This window comes from Dendrobates tinctorius, unplaced genomic scaffold (assembly GCF_039654945.1).
Source record: "Dendrobates tinctorius isolate UK_male_01 unplaced genomic scaffold, ASM3965494v1 ptg000034l, whole genome shotgun sequence".
NCBI classification, from domain to species: Eukaryota; Metazoa; Chordata; class Amphibia; order Anura; family Dendrobatidae; genus Dendrobates; species Dendrobates tinctorius.
In genome coordinates this window covers 4,557,665-4,575,670 of record NW_027361702.1, presented here as the reverse complement: position 1 = coordinate 4,575,670, position 18,006 = coordinate 4,557,665, and the positions used below count along the sequence as shown (strand labels likewise).

Below are 18,006 nucleotides of genomic sequence, written 5' to 3'. Positions count from 1 at the left end.
CCGCTAATCTTTATATAGAAATATCACGAGCGGTGCCGCTAATCCTTATATAGAAATATCACGAGCGGTGCCGCTAATCTTTATATAGAAATATCACGAGCGGTGCCGCTAATCTTTATATAGAAATATCACGAGCGGTGCCGCTAATCTTTATATAGAAATATCACGAGCGGTGCCGCTAATCTTTATATAGAAATATCACGAGCGGTGCCGCTAATCTTTATATAGAAATATCACGAGCGGTGCCGCTAATCTTTATATAGAAATATCACGAGCGGTGCCGCTAATCCTTATATAGAAATATCACGAGCGGTGCCGCTAATCTTTATATAGAAATATCACGAGCGGTGCCGCTAATCTTTATATAGAAATATCACGAGCGGTGCCGCTAATCCTTATATAGAAATATCACGAGCGGTGCCGCTAATCTTTATATAGAAATATCACGAGCGGTGCCGCTAATCCTTATATAGAAATATCACGAGCGGTGCCGCTAATCTTTATATAGAAATATCACGAGCAGTGCCGCTAATCTTTATATAGAAATATCACGAGCGGTGCCGCTAATCTTTATATAGAAATATCACGAGCGGTGCCGCTAATCCTTATATAGAAATATCACGAGCGGTGCCGCTAATCCTTATATAGAAATATCACGAGCGGTGCCGCTAATCTTTATATAGAAATATCACGAGCGGTGCCGCTAATCCTTATATAGAAATATGACGAGCGGTGCCGCTAATCTTTATATAGAAATATCACGAGCGGTGCCGCTAATCTTTATATAGAAATATCACGAGCGGTGCCGCTAATCCTTATATAGAAATATCACGAGCGGTGCCGCTAATCTTTATATAGAAATATCACGAGCGGTGCCGCTAATCCTTATATAGAAATATCACGAGCGGTGCCGCTAATCTTTATATAGAAATATCACGAGCGGTGCCGCTAATCATTATATAGAAATATGACGAGCGGTGCCGCTAATCTTTATATAGAAATATCACGAGCGGTGCCGCTAATCCTTATATAGAAATATCACGAGCGGTGCCGCTAATCTTTATATAGAAATATCACGAGCGGTGCCGCTAATCTTTATATAGAAATATCACGAGCGGTGCCGCTAATCTTTATATAGAAATATCACGAGCGGTGCCGCTAATCCTTATATAGAAATATCACGAGCAGTGCCGCTAATCTTTATATAGAAATATCACGAGCGGTGCCGCTAATCTTTATATAAAAATATCACGAGCGGTGCCGCTAATCTTTATATAGAAATATCACGAGCAGTGCCGCCTAGCAGTGACCACGTTTCCCGCCTACCAGTGACTGCGCTTCCGCCAATTTGTGACCACTAGCTTCTGTGCGTAGGCGTAGTACGTCTCACGTTTTCCCGCCGAAATTGCCCGCAGTCTATGTCGCCTGCTCCAGCAGAACTGCGCAGTTATAAACATCGGCATGACAGATTCTATCGCGCAGTTCTCACTTGTGACATAATAAAGGTAAATGCTAGACTGTATGGGCTCCTTCCAGGTGTGATGTCAGCTCTGGGGGCGTGTCATACCAGGGGGGGCGTGTTCTGACAGCAAAGGCAGGAAGAGAAGACGCCATTACACGTCTCTGCCGTCTGGTGCAGGGAGAGAAGCCTCCATTACATACTGTCTTAGCTGTCTCTATGGCGCCGGCGTCTGTGAGCAGTGTGGAGTTAGGTCAGCAGCGTCGGTGACAGGCAGGAGGGTTTAGTAACAGGTTGGTGTCTTAGATGTTTGGTTGATGGGGCTAACTAGTGGGATTTGGGGGCTTACCTGGGAGCTGTTGGGTTCCCGGAGGGGAGGGGGAATTAATGCACGCTGGTTGGGTCGGTGGGTTAATGCATGCTTACGGGCTCTATTTGGGTTCGGGGTGGGGGGGGTGTTAATGCACGCTTTTGGGTAGGGGTTAATGCATGCTTACGGGGTCTGTTTAGGGTCTTGAGGGGTTAATGCTTGTGGGGTCTGCTTGGGCTCCCAGAGGGGTTAATGAATGCTTGCAAGGTCTATTTGGGGTCCGGGGGGTTTATGCATGCTTGTGGGGTCTGGTTGGGGGCTTGGGATATATAATGCATGCTTGTGGGGTCTGGTTGTACTTTGGGGGGGTTCTAATATATGCTTGTGGGGCCTGTTTGGGGCAGGGGTGATGGGGGTTAATGCACGCTTACGGGTCTGGTGGGGTCCGGGGAGGGTTAATGCATGCTTGTGGGGTCTGGCTGTACTTTTGGGGGGGGGTTAATGCATGCTTGTGGAGTGTTTGGGGCAGGGGGTTAATCCACGCTTACGGGTCCGGGGGGGTTAATGCATGCTTCTGGGGGGTGGTGGGGTTAATGCACGCTTGTGGGGTCTGGTTGTACGTTGGGGGGTACTAATGCATGCTTCTGGGGTCTGTTTGGGGCAGGGGTTAATGCACGCTTGAGGGGTCTGTTTGGGGCAGGGGGGTGGGGGTTAATGCACGCTCGTGGGGGTCTGGTTGTACTTGGGGGGGGGGGGGGGGGGGGGTTTACTAATGCATTTTTGTGGGGTCTGGTTGTACTTCGGGGGGTACTAATGCATGCATTTGAGGTCTGCTTTGGGCTCCCAGGGGGGTTATTGCACGCTTGCAGGGTATGTTTTGTCAGGGGGGTGGGGGTTAATGCACACTTGTGGGGTCTGCTTGGGCTCCCAGGGGTGTTAAGGCTGGCTTGTGGGGTCTGTTTGGTCGGGGGGGGTTAATGCACGCTTGTGGGGTCTGGTTGGGTCCTGGGGGGGTTAATGCACGTCTGAGGGGTCTGGTTGGGTCTCCAGGGGGGTGTTAATGCACGCTCCTGGGGTCTGGCTGGGTACAGGGTGTGTTAGTGCACGTTTGTGGTGTCTGGTAGTCCCGGGAGAGAGGGGTTAATGCACGTTTGTGGTGTCTGGTAGTCCCGGGAGAGAGGGGTTAATGCACGCTTGTGGTGTCTGGTAGTCCCGGGGGGGGGGGGGTTAATGCACGCTTGTGGTGTCTGGTAGTCCCGGGAGAGGGGGGTTGATGATGCACGCTTGTGGTGTCTGGTAGTCCCGGGAGAGGGGGGTTGATGATGCACGCTTGTGGTGTCTGGTAGTCCCGGGAGAGGGGGGTTGATGATGCACGCTTGTGGTGTCTGGTAGTCCCGGGAGAGGGGGGTTGATGATGCACGCTTGTGGTGTCTGGTAGTCCCGGGAGAGGGGGGTTGATGATGCACGCTTGTGGTGTCTGGTAGTCCCGGGAGAGGGGGGTTGATGATGCACGCTTGTGGTGTCTGGTAGTCCCGGGAGAGGGGGGTTGATGATGCACGCTTGTGGTGTCTGGTAGTCCCGGGAGAGGGGGGTTGATGATGCACGCTTGTGGTGTCTGGTAGTCCCGGGAGAGGGGGGTTGATGATGCACGCTTGTGGTGTCTGGTAGTCCCGGGAGAGGGGGGTTGATGATGCACGCTTGTGGGGTCTGGTAGTCCCGGGAGAGGGGGGTTGATGATGCACGCTTGTGGGGTCTGGTAGTCCCGGGAGAGGGGGGTTGATGATGCACGCTTGTGGGGTCTGGTTGGGGGTTAATACACGCTTGTGGGCTCTGGTTGTATTTCGGGGGGGTACTAATGCATGCTTGTGGGGTCTGCTTGGGCTCCCAGGAGGGTTAATGCACGCTTGCCGTGTCTGGTTGGGTCCGGGGGGGGGTGTTAATGCACGCTTGCCGTGTCTGGTTGGGTCCCGGGGGGGTGTTAATGCACGCTTGCCGTGTCTGGTTGGGTCCCGGGGGGGTTAATGCACGCTTGCCGTGTCTGGTTGGGTCCTGGGGGGGTTAATGCACGCTTGCCGTGTCTGGTTGGGTCCCGGGGGGGTGTTAATGCACGCTTGCCGTGTCTGGTTGGGTCCCGGGGGGGTTAATGCACGCTTGCCGTGTCTGGTTGGGTCCTGGGGGGGTTAATGCACGCTTGCCGTGTCTGGTTGGGTCCTGGGGGGGGTTAATGCACGCTTGCCGTGTTTGGTTGGGTCCCGGGGGGTTAATGCACGCTTGCCGTGTTTGGTTGGGTCCCGGGGGGAGGTTAATGCACACGCAGGGTTGGGTAGTCCTGGGGGGGGTTAATGCACGATTGTGTGTTCTGTTTGGGTCCCGGGGGGGTTAATGCACGTTTTTGAGGTCTGGTTGGGCTCCCGGGGGATTAATGCACGCTTGCCGTGTTTGGTTGGGTCCCGGGGGGGTTAATGCACGCTTGCCGTGTTTGGTTGTGTCCCGGGGGGAGGTTAATGCACACGCAGGGTTGGGTAGTCCTGGGGGGGGGGGGTTAATGCACGATTGTGTGTTCTGTTTGGGTCCCGGGGGGGTTAATGCACGTTTTTGAGGTCTGGTTGGGCTCCCGGGGGATTAATGCACGCTTATGGGTTCTGGTTGGATCTCAGGGGTGGTTAATGTACGCTTGTGGGTTCTGTTTGGATCTCCGGCTGGATTAATGCATGCATGTGGGGTCTGGGTGGGCTCCTTACTGTGGGGGGGGATTAGTGCACGTTTTTGTGGTTTGGTCGGGCTCCGGGGGGGGTTAATGCATGCTTTTGGGGTCTAGTTGGGCCCTGGGGGGGTTAATGCACGTTTGCGGGGTCTGAGTGGACCCTGCATTAACCCACCCCAGATCCCACAAGCGCGGAGGGTTTAATTCACACTTGTGTGTCTGGTTGGGCTCACGGGGAGGGGGTTAATGCATGCGTTTGTTGTCTGGTGGGCTCCTTGGGGGTCTAATGCAGGGCCCAACCAGACCTCTCAAGCGTGCATTAACCCTTCCCCGGGGCCCTACCAGACCCCACAAGCATGCGTTAATCGACCCCCAGAAGCCCAACCAGACCCCACGAGCTTGCATTATCCCTAGTAGGGCCCCCCGGGGACAAACAGACCCCACAAGCGTGCATTAACTCCTCCTGGTCAGGCTGGGATCTTGGGGCAGGGGGGATTTAATGCGCAATTGTGGTGTCTTGGGAACTTGATGCTAGGGCAACGGGGCCTGTCTGCATCTGTTGTGACTTGAAAGGGATGGATTGATTTTGGGGTAGGCGCTCGACTGGTAGGGCTTTTTGTTTGGGGAAGAGGTGCCATCTGGTGGGGGTTTATACTTTCGGGGGATGGACATCCAACAGGGGTTTATGATGGGGAAGCTGGACAACCAATGGGACTTAGGCTGGGAGGGGGTGGACGTCCGATGAGGTTTTATGTGGGGGGTGAATGTCCAATGATGGTTTTATGCTGGGAATGGCATCCAATAGGGGCTTAAGGGGGGTGGATGTCCGATAGGGGCTTAGGCTTAAGGGGGGTGGACGTCCGATGAAGGTTTATGCTGGGGGGGTGGACGTCCGATGGGGGTTTATGCCGGGGTGGACGTCCGATGGGGGTTCATTCTGGGGGGTGGACGTCTGATAGGGTTTTATGCTTGGGGGCGTGTGGACGTCGGATGGGGGGCTTATGCTTGGGGGCGTGTGGACGTCGGATGGGGGCTTATGCTTGGGGGCGTGTGGACGTCCGATGGGGGCTTATGCTTGGGGGCGTGTGGACGTCCGATGGGGGCTTATGCTTGGGGGCGTGTGGACGTCCGATGGGGGCTTATGCTTGGGGGCGTGTGGACGTCCGATGGGGGCTTATGCTTGGGGGCGTGTGGACGTCCGATGGGGGCTTATGCTTGGGGGCGTGTGGACGTCCGATGGGGGCTTATGCTTGGGGGCGTGTGGACGTCCGATGGGGGCTTATGCTTGGGGGCGTGTGGACGTCCGATGGGGGCTTATGCTTGGGGGCGTGTGGACGTCCGATGGGGGCTTATGCTTGGGGGCGTGTGGACGTCCGATGGGGGCTTATGCTTGGGGGCGTGTGGACGTCCGATGGGGGCTTATGCTTGGGGGCGTGTGGACGTCCGATGGGGGCTTATGCTTGGGGGCGTGTGGACGTCCGATGGGGGCTTATGCTTGGGGGCGTGTGGACGTCCGATGGGGGCTTATGCTTGGGGGCGTGTGGACGTCCGATGGGGGCTTATGCTTGGGGGCGTGTGGACGTCCGATGGGGGCTTATGCTTGGGGGCGTGTGGACGTCCGATGGGGGCTTATGCTTGGGGGCGTGTGGACGTCCGATGGGGGCTTATGCTTGGGGGCGTGTGGACGTCCGATGGGGGCTTATGCTTGGGGGCGTGTGGACGTCCGATGGGGGCTTATGCTTGGGGGCGTGTGGACGTCCGATGGGGGCTTATGCTTGGGGGCGTGTGGACGTCCGATGGGGGCTTATGCTTGGGGGCGTGTGGACGTCCGATGGGGGCTTATGCTTGGGGGCGTGTGGACGTCCGATGGGGGCTTATGCTTGGGGGCGTGTGGACGTCCGATGGGGGCTTATGCTTGGGGGCGTGTGGACGTCCGATGGGGGCTTATGCTTGGGGGCGTGTGGACGTCCGATGGGGGCTTATGCTTGGGGGCGTGTGGACGTCCGATGGGGGCTTATGCTTGGGGGCGTGTGGACGTCCGATGGGGGCTTATGCTTGGGGGCGTGTGGACGTCCGATGGGGGCTTATGCTTGGGGGCGTGTGGACGTCCGATGGGGGCTTATGCTTGGGGGCGTGTGGACGTCCGATGGGGGCTTATGCTTGGGGGCGTGTGGACGTCCGATGGGGGCTTATGCTTGGGGGCGTGTGGACGTCCGATGGGGGCTTATGCTTGGGGGCGTGTGGACGTCCGATGGGGGCTTATGCTTGGGGGCGTGTGGACGTCCGCGTGGGGGCGTGTGGACGTGCGCGTGGGGGGCCTGTGCGCTTGGGGGCGTGTGGACGTGCGCGTGGGGGGCCTGTGCGCTTGGGGGCGTGTGGACGTGCGCGTGGGGGGCCTGTGCGCTTGGGGGCGTGTGGACGTCCGATGGGGGGCCTGTGCGCTTGGGGGCGTGTGGACGTCCGATGGGGGGCCTGTGCGCTTGGGGGCGTGTGGACGTCCGATGGGGGGCCTGTGCGCTTGGGGGCGTGTGGACGTCCGATGGGGGGCCTGTGCGCTTGGGGGCGTGTGGACGTCCGATGGGGGGTTTTGCTTGGGGGTGGAGGGTGCATGATGGGGATTTATGCTTGGGGGAAGGGGGCATTTGGGCTTTGATGGGTTTATCCTGTGGGGTCCACTGATTAGTGTGAGGTGGAGGTTTATGATTGGACAGGGGGGGGTGGTTACCCTGTGTGGCCCTCTGGTTGGTGTGCGGGGTGGTTAATGCTTCATTGGGGCACACAAAAAGCTATGTTTGTATGCTGCTTATGCTAGGAGGGAACACTACTAACTGGCATGAAGCTAATCCGTTTTCGCTTAGTGTCAGTAGGAGGCAGACATGGGTCTGGACCACCCAGGCTGGTTTCTGCCTTAGGTCTTCATTTTTTTTTTATTAATGATTTCCCTTTTTTCTTTCAGATATGGCTTTTAAGGGCGACAGAGTCGAGTTATCACTCTGATCTCCCACCTAGAATTGTCACTACCATATCTTCTGTGGTCTACGAGGCAGGGCCTTAACACATCAAGAGTGTTTGCGGTTTTCCGGCGGACAGTCCTTGCCACTAATCCCCTACCCTCTCGCCCCCCAGAGCCAGATAGAGTAGGGAGGGAAGACAAATCCATTACCTGCCAGTCGCCTGAAAGTCTGTGTAAAGGTTAGGATTTGAAATCTTCAGGATAGGTATATCCTACCAGGCAGTGAGGGGGCTCCATTAAAAAAATGAAGGGACAAGACAAATATGTCCTAGTTTTCCCCTGAGCAATATGGACATCTCCTGGGGAAACCTTCCTATTCATGCGGCCTCCACGTTTGACAGAGGCTCCTGCGACCCTACTCTTAAAAATCCAGGCTCTTGTCTAGCCTCTGGTGGCTGGGCCACACCACCTGCGCCCTGAACAATCATGCACGCCATCTTTCTAGTGCTTCCTGCCCTCTACCTATCAGGGTAAGAGTACTTTTCTTCTGCAACAGAAGACTAAACTGCTTCCCAAGAGGTGCACAGTCCAATTGTGGTTTCGGAAATGTTCAGTCCAAAAAAGCAACCAACAGGACAACTCCCCTACCCGCCAGGAAAAGAAACATTCCTTCAGGCCCAACCCCCTCCTGGCGTCCACAAACCCATCAGCGCTGGTCTACTACGCCTGGATCTAGCAGACTCCCTTTGGCATGACAGGGCGTTCCCACCTTGGATGTCTTTCAGGGTTGGCTGCCATCTCCTTCACTATTCAAGGCTGGTATTATGATATCTGGTCCTAGACACCGGAAGCAGGCCATGGGGGGGGCCGAGCCACAGGCCCTTCAGTCATGCCCGCATGCACCAACATCATATTACAGTTGTACAATACATAGAAATGCATTGCATGAAACAAGCAAAAATTTTCAATGCAAAAAAACGCACTTTTATAAAATTAAAGGTTTCTATATATGTAAATGTTATTTAGCCAATATTTCTGTAAGTAAAAGTCTGAGATTTCTGTGGGAAATCTTAATTTGTTCCTCTTAAACTGGTTCTGAATGTAAATAAAACATTGCTCTGATTTAAGTCTCCATGTTGTAATTTAGCCTTTTATTTCATGCATGGACAAGCCCATTGATGCATCTGTGTAAGGCCCCTTTCACACTTCAGTTTTTTGCATCAGTCAAGATCTGCCAAAAGGACGGATGGCGCATCCGTTTTAGTACTGATGCCAACGGATGTCACCCGTCCGTTTTTTTGACAGATCCGACAAATGAAGAATTTTAAAGGAATCGCAGCCTGGAAAAGGAGAGAGAGAGATTTTTTTTTTTGTCCGGCAGCCAGAAAGACTTTCGGGTTAAATGAGTGTCTGGAGGATCCCCCACAGAAAAAAACGTTGCAAGCTCCGTTTTGAAATCTTTGAGGATGGTGACGGACAGGAACTTTTGGCGGATCCGCAAAAAAACGGATGCAACGGACGTCAATCCGTCACAATCCGCCAATAATGGAAGTCGATGGGGAAAAAAACGGATCCTCAAAAGAAAATTGCGGATCCGTTTTTTTTCAATACCTGGCGGATTGTGACTGATTGTAAAAAAACTGAAGTGTGAAAGAGGCCTAACACATGGAAGGTACTGTAATAACTGGGTTAAGCTAGTCTCACACCAACATATCTACACGCAGTGCACGGCGCCCCCTCCCGTCATCTACTATCGCACATCGCTGCATGCCATCTGCGCACCCTATCTTGAGCATAGGGTGCGCAGACTGCGCTAGTAGGATTTTGCGTGCGCTGTGCTCTTTTGACGGTGCGCCGAGCGCCCCAAAATGCAACATGATGCGCTCGGCGCACCGTCAAAAGGGCGCAGCGCACGCAAAATCCTACTAGCACACAGTCTGCGCACCCTATGCTAAAGGTAGGGTGCGCAGATCGCATGCAGTGATGTGCGATAGTAGGAGATGACCGGAGGAGGCGGGGATTAGTGGCGCCGTGCGCTGCATGTAGATACACTAGTGTGAAACTAGCCTTAGACAGGTAAACCACTTTTGAGAGTAAAGTTCACTTGTACAAGCTGCATAGATGTAAGCCTGCCTAAAGGGAACATGTCACCAGGATTCCCCATAAAAAACAATACAAACTGGTGTGCATGGAGCGTGTAAGCGCACGTTCACACTGGCCAGTGAACAGAAAAAAAAAAAACGACTGAATACCCTGCAGTAAATGGCATAGTGCATGAAAATAATATAGGGGATTTAGTTAACACGTTCTTTATTAAAAAAAAAAAAAAAGCCAAAGCCATCCCACCACTTCACTGTGCCGTAATTGGGACAGTCCTAACTAATAAAAACCTTACCGCTTTGAACTGTGACTTGCATGTGGATAAGGACTGAGAAGGATTAGCCCCAAATAGTGGACACAGGAATGGGAAACCACATCAATATATAAAGGGTTTTAATATTAGTTATCACTGTCCCAATTAGGGTCACTGTGAGGTGGTAGGATGGCTTATGGCTTCTGCATTTTTTTTTAAATCGAGCGTGTTAACCAAGTACCTTATATTTTCATGCATTATTGCTGTCTACTACAGGGTATTCAATCATTGTTTATGCGCCCCCCCCCCCCGTATAAAGTACTACCACCACCTGTATGTCGCCATATACAGCATTCTAGAATGCTGTGTACATAGTACGACCACTACCTGTATACCCTCTATATACAGCATTTTATAAAGCACGTCCACTATCTGAATGCCCTTATATATACACAACATTCTAGAGTGCCAATCTGCATAAAAAAAATTTTTTTTTCTTATTAGATTTGCCCTTGGGGCAGCCCCATCCAATGGGCTTCGCTAGTCTTAATCCGGTGCCTCCTCCTATCCTTCTTTGAGTCGACGACGCGTCCTAAGTCCATCCACACAGTGTCTTCCATCGCGCTTCGGTGCAGACTTCTCTTTGTACTTTGCTTTGTGATCGGCAGGGCAGAGACGTGTTCCTGCACAGAAGTGTCATGGGGGAGGTTGTGTTGATGTAGGATGCATTATCCACGGGAAAAGGAGGACTGTACTGGAAGAAGAACTGACAAACATAATACCAGACCGCCCTGTAGGTGAGTATAAGATGTTCACATTTGCCTCAGACCACACGTGAGGATGTTTCGAGACCGTGCCTCAGACCACACGTGAGGACGTTTCGAGACCGTGCCTCAGACCACACGTGAGGACATTTCGAGACCGTGCCTCAGACCACACGTGAGGACGTTTCGAGACCGTGCCTCAGACCACACGTGAGGACGTTTTGAGACTACCCGCCAGACATCAGACCACATGGGAGAACATTCCTACGTTGTGCCTGCCATGCCTCAAAGTGGCACAGAAAGCAGAGTAGAAAGTTGGTCATTGTATTTTAACCCCTTCATGACCAAGCCTATTTTGACCTTAATGACCAGGCCATTTTTTGCAATTATGACCAGTGTCCCTTTATGAGGTAATAACTCTGGAACACTTCCAACAGATCCTAGTGGATTCTGAGATTATTTTTTCATGACATATTGGGCTTCATATTAGTGGTAAATTTAGGTCGATAATTTTTGCGTTTATTTGTGATAAAATCAGAAATTTGGAGAAAATTTTGCAAATTTTGAATTTTTATTCTGTTAAACCAGAGACTTATGTGACACAAAATAGTTACAAAATAACATTTCCCACATGTCTACTTTACATCAGCACAATTTTGGAAACAAATTTTTTTTTGTTAGGAAGTTAAAAGGGTTAAAAGTTGAACAGTGATTTCTCAATTTTACAACAAAATTTACAAAAAAAAAAATTTTTTTAGGGACCACCTCACATTTGAAGTCACTTTGAGGGGTCTATATGGCAGAAAACACCCAAAAGTGACACCATTCTAAAAACTGCACCCCTCAAGCTACTCAAAGCTACATTCAGGAAGATTAGTAACTCTTCAGGTGCTTCACAGGAACTAAACCAACGTGGAAGGAAAAAATGGACATTAATTTTTCCAACAAAAATTTTCTTTTAGCATCAATTTTTTCATTTTCACATGGGCAACAGGATAAAATGGATCCTAAAATTTGTTGGGCAATTTCTCCTGAGTGCACAGATACCTCATATGTGGTCATAAACCACTGTTTTGGTGCATAGAAGGGAAGGAGCGCCATTTGACTTTTTGAATGGAAAATTAGCTCCAATCGTTATTGGACGCCATGTCACGTTTGGAGAGCCCCTGTGTGCCTAAACAGTGAAAACCCCCTACAAGTAACACCATTTTGGAAACTAGACCCCTTAAAGAACGTATCTAGATGTCTAGTGAGCACTTTGAAACCCCAAGTGCTTTACAAAAGTTTATAACAGCAGTGAAAATAAAAAATCTTTTTTTCCTCAAAAATGATTTTTTATCACGCTATTTTTTATTTTCCTAAGGGTAATAGGAGAAATTAGCCCCCCAAAGTTGTTGTGCAATTTGTCCTGAGTATGCTGATACCCCATATGTTGGGGTAAACCACTGTTTGGGCACACGTCGGGGCCTGGAAGGGGGTGAGCACCGTTTGACTTTTGGAACGCAAAACTGGCTGGAATCAATGGTGGCACCATGGCGTGTTTGGAGACCCCCTGTGATGTGCCTAAACAGTGGAAACCCCTCAATTCTAACTCCAGCCCTAATCCCAATACACCCCTAACCACAACCCTAACCCCAACCCACCCCTAATCCCAACCCTAACCACAAGCCTAACCCCAACACACCCCTAACCCTAATTCTAACACTAATTCCATCCGAAACTCTAGTTGCACCCTAACCCTAATTCCAACCCTAATTTCAACCCTATTTCCAACCCTAACCCTAATGGAAAAATAAAAATGTTCTTTATTTCATTATATGTGGCTACCTATGGGGGTGATAAAGGGGGGGTTTATTTACTTTTTATTTTACTTTGATCGCTGTTAAAGTTTATCACAGTGATCAAAATGAATGAATGAAATCTGCAGCCGCAGATTCTGGTGGGCGCACTGCGCATGCGCCCGCCATTTTCTAAGATGGCGGTGCCCATGATCCGGGACCGCGGGACACCGGGAGCAGCACTCGGAAAGGTACCAGGGGGTGGGAGAGGAGGTGATCGGAAGGCGGGGGGAGCAGATGATGACAGCGGCAGCCGATCGCTGCTGTCATTCAGCGGCGGGGGGCAGATCAACCCCGTTAACCGTGTGGGGGAGTCAGATTGGTGTCTTCAGCCATGTTCGATGCTACTGCAGCATCGGCCATGGCTGGTTTGTAATATTTCATCAAATTTCATTGGTGAAATATTACTATCGCTCTGATTGGCTGTTTCACTTTTAACAGCCAATCAGAGCGATCGTAGCCACGTGGGGGCGAAGCCACCCCCCCCTGGTGAAGTACAAAGCCCCCTGTATCTGCGGGTCGGGTGACCTTTCATTGACCCCGGGCACCCGACCCGCAGGGAGGCTTTAAATCCATGACACAGCATACAGTCATGTGTTAAAGTTTGGGCACCCCTATTAATGTTAACCTTTTTTCTTTATAACAATTTTAGTTTTTGCAACAGCTATTTCAGTTTCATATATCTAATAACTGATGGACTCAGTTATATTTCTGGATTCAAATGAGCTTTATTGTACTAACAGAAAATGTGCAATCTGCATTTTAACAAAATTTGACCGGTGCAAAAGTATGGGCACCTCAACATAAAAGTGACATTAATATTTCGTAGAGCCTCCTTTTGCAAAAATAACAGCCTCTAGTCTCTTCTTGTAGCTATTAATGAGATCCTGGATGAAGGTATTTGTGACCATTCCTGCTTACAAAACAATTCCAGTTCAGTTAAGTTTGATGGTCGCCGAGCATGGACAGCCCGCTTCAAATCATCCCACAGATGTTCAATGATATTCCGGTCAGGGGACTGGGATGGCCATTCCAGAAAATTGTATTTGTTCCTCTGCATGAATGCCTGAGTAGAATTGGAGCGGTGTTTTGGATCATTGTCTTGCTAAAATATCCATCCCCTGCGTAACTTCAACTTCGTCACTGATTCTTGCACATTATTGTCAAGAATCTGCTGATGCTGAGTTGAATCCATTCGACCCTCAACTTTAACAAGATTCCCGGTGCCGGCATTGGCCACACAGCCCCAAAGCATGATGGAACCTCCACCAAATTTTACTGTGGGTAGCAAGTGTTTTTCTTGGAATGCTGTGTTATTTAGCCTCCATGCATAACGCCTTTTTGTATGACCAAACAACTCAATCTTTCTTTCATCAGTCCACAGGACCTTCTTCCAAAATGTAACTGGCTTGTCCAAATGTGCTTTTGCATACCTCAGGCGACTCTGTTTGTGGCGTGCTTGCAGAAACGGCTTCTTTCGCATCACTCTGCCATACAGCTTCTCCTTGAGCAAAGTGCGCTGTATTGTTGACCGATGCACAGTGACACCATCTGCAGCAAGATGATGCTGCAGGTCTTTGGAGGTGGTCTGTGGATTGTCCTTGACTGTTCTCACCATTCTTCTCTGCCTTTCTGATATTTTTCTTGGCCTGCCACTTCTGGGCTTAACAAGAACTGTACCTGTGTTCTTCCATTTCCTTGCTATGTTCCTCACAGTGGAAACTGACAGGTTAAATCTCTGAGACAACTTTTTGTATCCTTCCCCTGAAAAGCTATGTTGAATAATCTTTGTTTTCAGATCATTTGAGAGTTGTTTTGAGTCGCCCATGATGCCACTCTTCATAGGAGACTCAAATAGGAGAACTACTTGCAAGTGGCCACCTTAAATACCTTTTCTCATGATTTGATACACCTGGCTATGAAGTTCAAAGCTCAATGAGGTTACAAAACCAATTTAGTGCTTCAGGAAATCAGTAAAAAGTAGTTAGGAGTGTTCAAATCAAGAAAATGATAAGGGTGCCCATACTTTTGCACCGGTCAAATTTTGTTTAAATGCAGATTGCACATTTTCTGTTAGTACAATAAACCTCATTTGAATCCAGAAATATAACCGAGTCCATCAGTTATTAGATATAAGAAACTGAAATAGCTGCTGCAAAAACCAAAATTGTTAAAAAGAAAAAAGGTTAACATTAATAGGGGTGCCCAAACTTTAACATATGACTGTATGCGTCATTGGTCGGATTGGCACCAACTTTCATGACGCATATGCTGCCACTGGTCGGGAAGGGGTTAAGTCATTACTTGTAGGTGGTCATTACTGTATATACAGGAGATCTTCATATAAAGATCTGTGTGGCCCGGTAGTGTACAGTGATGTGAAATACTTTTTGCCCACCCCTCCTGGTTTTTTACTCTCTTGCATGTTTGTCATACTTAAATGTTTCAGAGCAACAAACAAATTAAAATATTTGACAGCACAAGTAAACACAAAATTCAATTTGTAAATGAAGGTCTTTATTATTTATTGGGAAGAAAATACAGGGCCCTGTGTGAAAGTTATTGCCTCATACTTTTTTTTTTAACTGTGGTTTGTCACATCTTCGAAAAGCAAAGTTCAGTTTCCGTAGCCCTACCCAGGCCTGATTACTGCCACACCTATCCTCAATCAAAAAATCACTTAAATAGGACCTGCCTGAGGCTGGTTTCACACTTGCGTTTTTTTTGCGGGATTTTAGCGCTAAAAAACGCATGCATTTTTTTTTCCTATACTTTGCATGGGATGCGCTTATGTGCACATACACATGCGTTTGTATGCGTTTTTCCGCGCATGCGTTTTTTTGCGGTATGCGCTCGGGCGCACAAAATGCATCCTGTTGCATTTTTTGGGCGTCCGACTTGCCTCAAAAAAACGCATGCGCGCGCAATGCGTTTTTTTACAGCAGGACACCCATTATAAGTCTATGGGTGCGCATATGTGCGCATTGGCATGCTTATGTATGCGTTTTTTTGAGCATGCGTTTTTTTTTTTACCATTAGTTTGACAATGGAATTTAGGGGTTTGGGTTAGAGTTAGGGTCAGTTAAGGGGGTTTAGGGTCAGGGTCAGGGTTAGGGTTAGTATGGTTTGGTTAAGGGTTAGGGTCAGGGTTAGGGTTAGTATGGTTTGGTTTAGGGTCAGGGGCCACCTAATGTTGAAAAAAAACGCAAACGCGGTAAAAACGCATACAAACACATAAAAACGCTGCGTTTTTTTCATGCATGCTCATAAAAATGCTTGAAAAAAAACGCAGCATTTGTATGCGTTTGTATGCGTTTTTTCAATGCGTTTTTTTGCGGGAAAAACGCGCTGCAAAAAAAGCAAGTGTGAAATTAGCCTGACAAAGTGAAGTAGACAAAAAGATCCTCAAAAAGTAGACATCATGCTGCGATCCGAAGAAATGCATGAACAAATGAGATGGAAAGTAATTCAGATCTATCAGTCTGGAGAAGGTTATAAAGCCATTTCTAAAGCTTTGATATTCCAGCGAACCACCGTGAGACCCATTATCCACAAATGGAGAAAACATGGTACAGTGGTGAAACTTCCCAGGAGTGGTCTGGTCATTAAAGTTAAAAAATACTGGGGGGATGAAAAGGTTATTGAAATTGGCATTTTTTAAAGTTTATTTTATATGAAAAAAATATTTTCTTCAACTGTACAATATAGGAACATAGAGATACATAGTACATAGCAATGCATCTCTGTACTTATATCCTCTGCTTCTGAACTCACAACCTGCAGTACAGCTCACTATTAACAAATGTTGCAATATTTTTTCAGTGTGGGCGGGAGATCACTGACAGAGCTGTTACCTGTGGGCATTATTTTTCATGATTTTAATGTTTTGAATAAAGTTTTTAGTTTATTTCTATTTTTTAATGGTGATGCAGAGTTTTTTTTCTCTCTTTATTTATACTCCATTCCGATATCATCACTGATACAATTGTGCTCAAAAGTTTACATACCGCCGTAGAACTTTTGCTTTCTTGGCCTTTTTTCAGAGAATATGAATGATAACATCAAAACTTTTTGGTGGTCAGAGTGGTCAGCTTTACCATCTGAGAAAATAAAGAACCTTATCCATAACTACCACAAACGACTTCAAGTAGTCAATTGATATTAGAGGGGGCTATACATGGTATTACAAAAAATGTGGTATGTAAACTATGATCAGGGTGATTTGGATGTTTTGGGTTGTCATAATTAAAAAAATAGAAAAAACAGTAGTATGACAATAAATGGCTTCACCCAAACACTAACCATGAGTGGAGAAAACATCAAGACTTTATCATTCATATTCTCTGAAAAAAGGCCAAGAAAGCAATAATTCTGCCAGGCTATGTAAACTTTTGAGCACAACTATACACTTGACAGGCCCATACATTCTGATATCATCACTAATATATACCTGTCAGGGGCTCATACAATCTGTATCTACAATAATATATACCAGACAGGAGCCCGCACAGTCTGTATCTACAATAATATAGACCTGACAGGAGCCTGTAAAGTCTATATCTACAATAATACATACCTGACAGAAGCCCATGCAGTCTATATCTACAATAATATATACCTGACAGGAGCCATACAGTCTATATCTACAATAATATATGCCTGACAGGAGCCCGTACAGTCTGTATCTACAATAATATATACCTGACAGGGGCCTGTACTGTCTGTATCTACAATAATATAATCCTGACAGGAGCCCGTACAGTCTATATCTACAATAATATATACCTGACAGGAGCCCGTACAGTCTATATCTACAATAATATATACCTGACAGGAGCCCATACTGTCTATATACAATAATATAAACCTGACAGGAGCCCGTACAGTCTATATCAACAATAATATATGCCTGAGAGTAGCCCATACAGTCTATATCTACAATAACATTTACCTGACAGGAGCCATGCAGTCTGTATCTACAATAATATATACCTGACAGGACCCCTTACAGTCTATATCTACAATAATATATACCTGACAGGAGCACATACAGTTTATATGTAAAATAATATATACCTGACAGGAGCACGTACAGTTTATATCTGCAATAATATATACCTGACAGGAGCCCATACAGTCTGTATCTACAATAATATATACCTGACAGGAGCCCGTACAGTCTGTATCTACAATAATATATACCTGACAGGAGCCCATACAGTCCATATCTACAATAATATATACCTGACAGGAGCCCGTACAGTCTGTATCTACAATAATATATATCTGACAGGAGCCGGTACAGTCTGTATCTACAATAATATATACCTGACAGGAGCCCGTACAGTCTATATCAACAATACTATATACCTGACAGCAGCCCGTACAGTCTGTATCTACAATACTATATACCTGACAGGAGCCCGTACAGTCTGTATCTACAATAATATATATCTGACAGGAGCCGGTACAGTCTGTATCTACAATAATATATACCTGACAGGAGCCCGTACAGTCTATATCAACAATACTATATACCTGACAGCAGCCCGTACAGTCTGTATCTACAATACTATATACCTGACAGGAGCCCGTACAGTCTGTATCTACAATAATATATACCTG

At 48.1% G+C, this 18,006-nt stretch overlaps 1 long non-coding RNA gene across 1 annotated transcript; it reads left to right on the top strand.

Annotated features, from left to right (window-relative positions):
* Positions 1–1,581: 1,581 nt before the first annotated feature.
* Positions 1,582–8,558, top strand: LOC141087495 (uncharacterized). Its single transcript, XR_012231673.1, has 2 exons — positions 1,582–1,752; positions 7,430–8,558. It is a non-coding gene; the product is annotated as an uncharacterized lncRNA (long non-coding RNA).
* Positions 8,559–18,006: the final 9,448 nt, after the last annotated feature.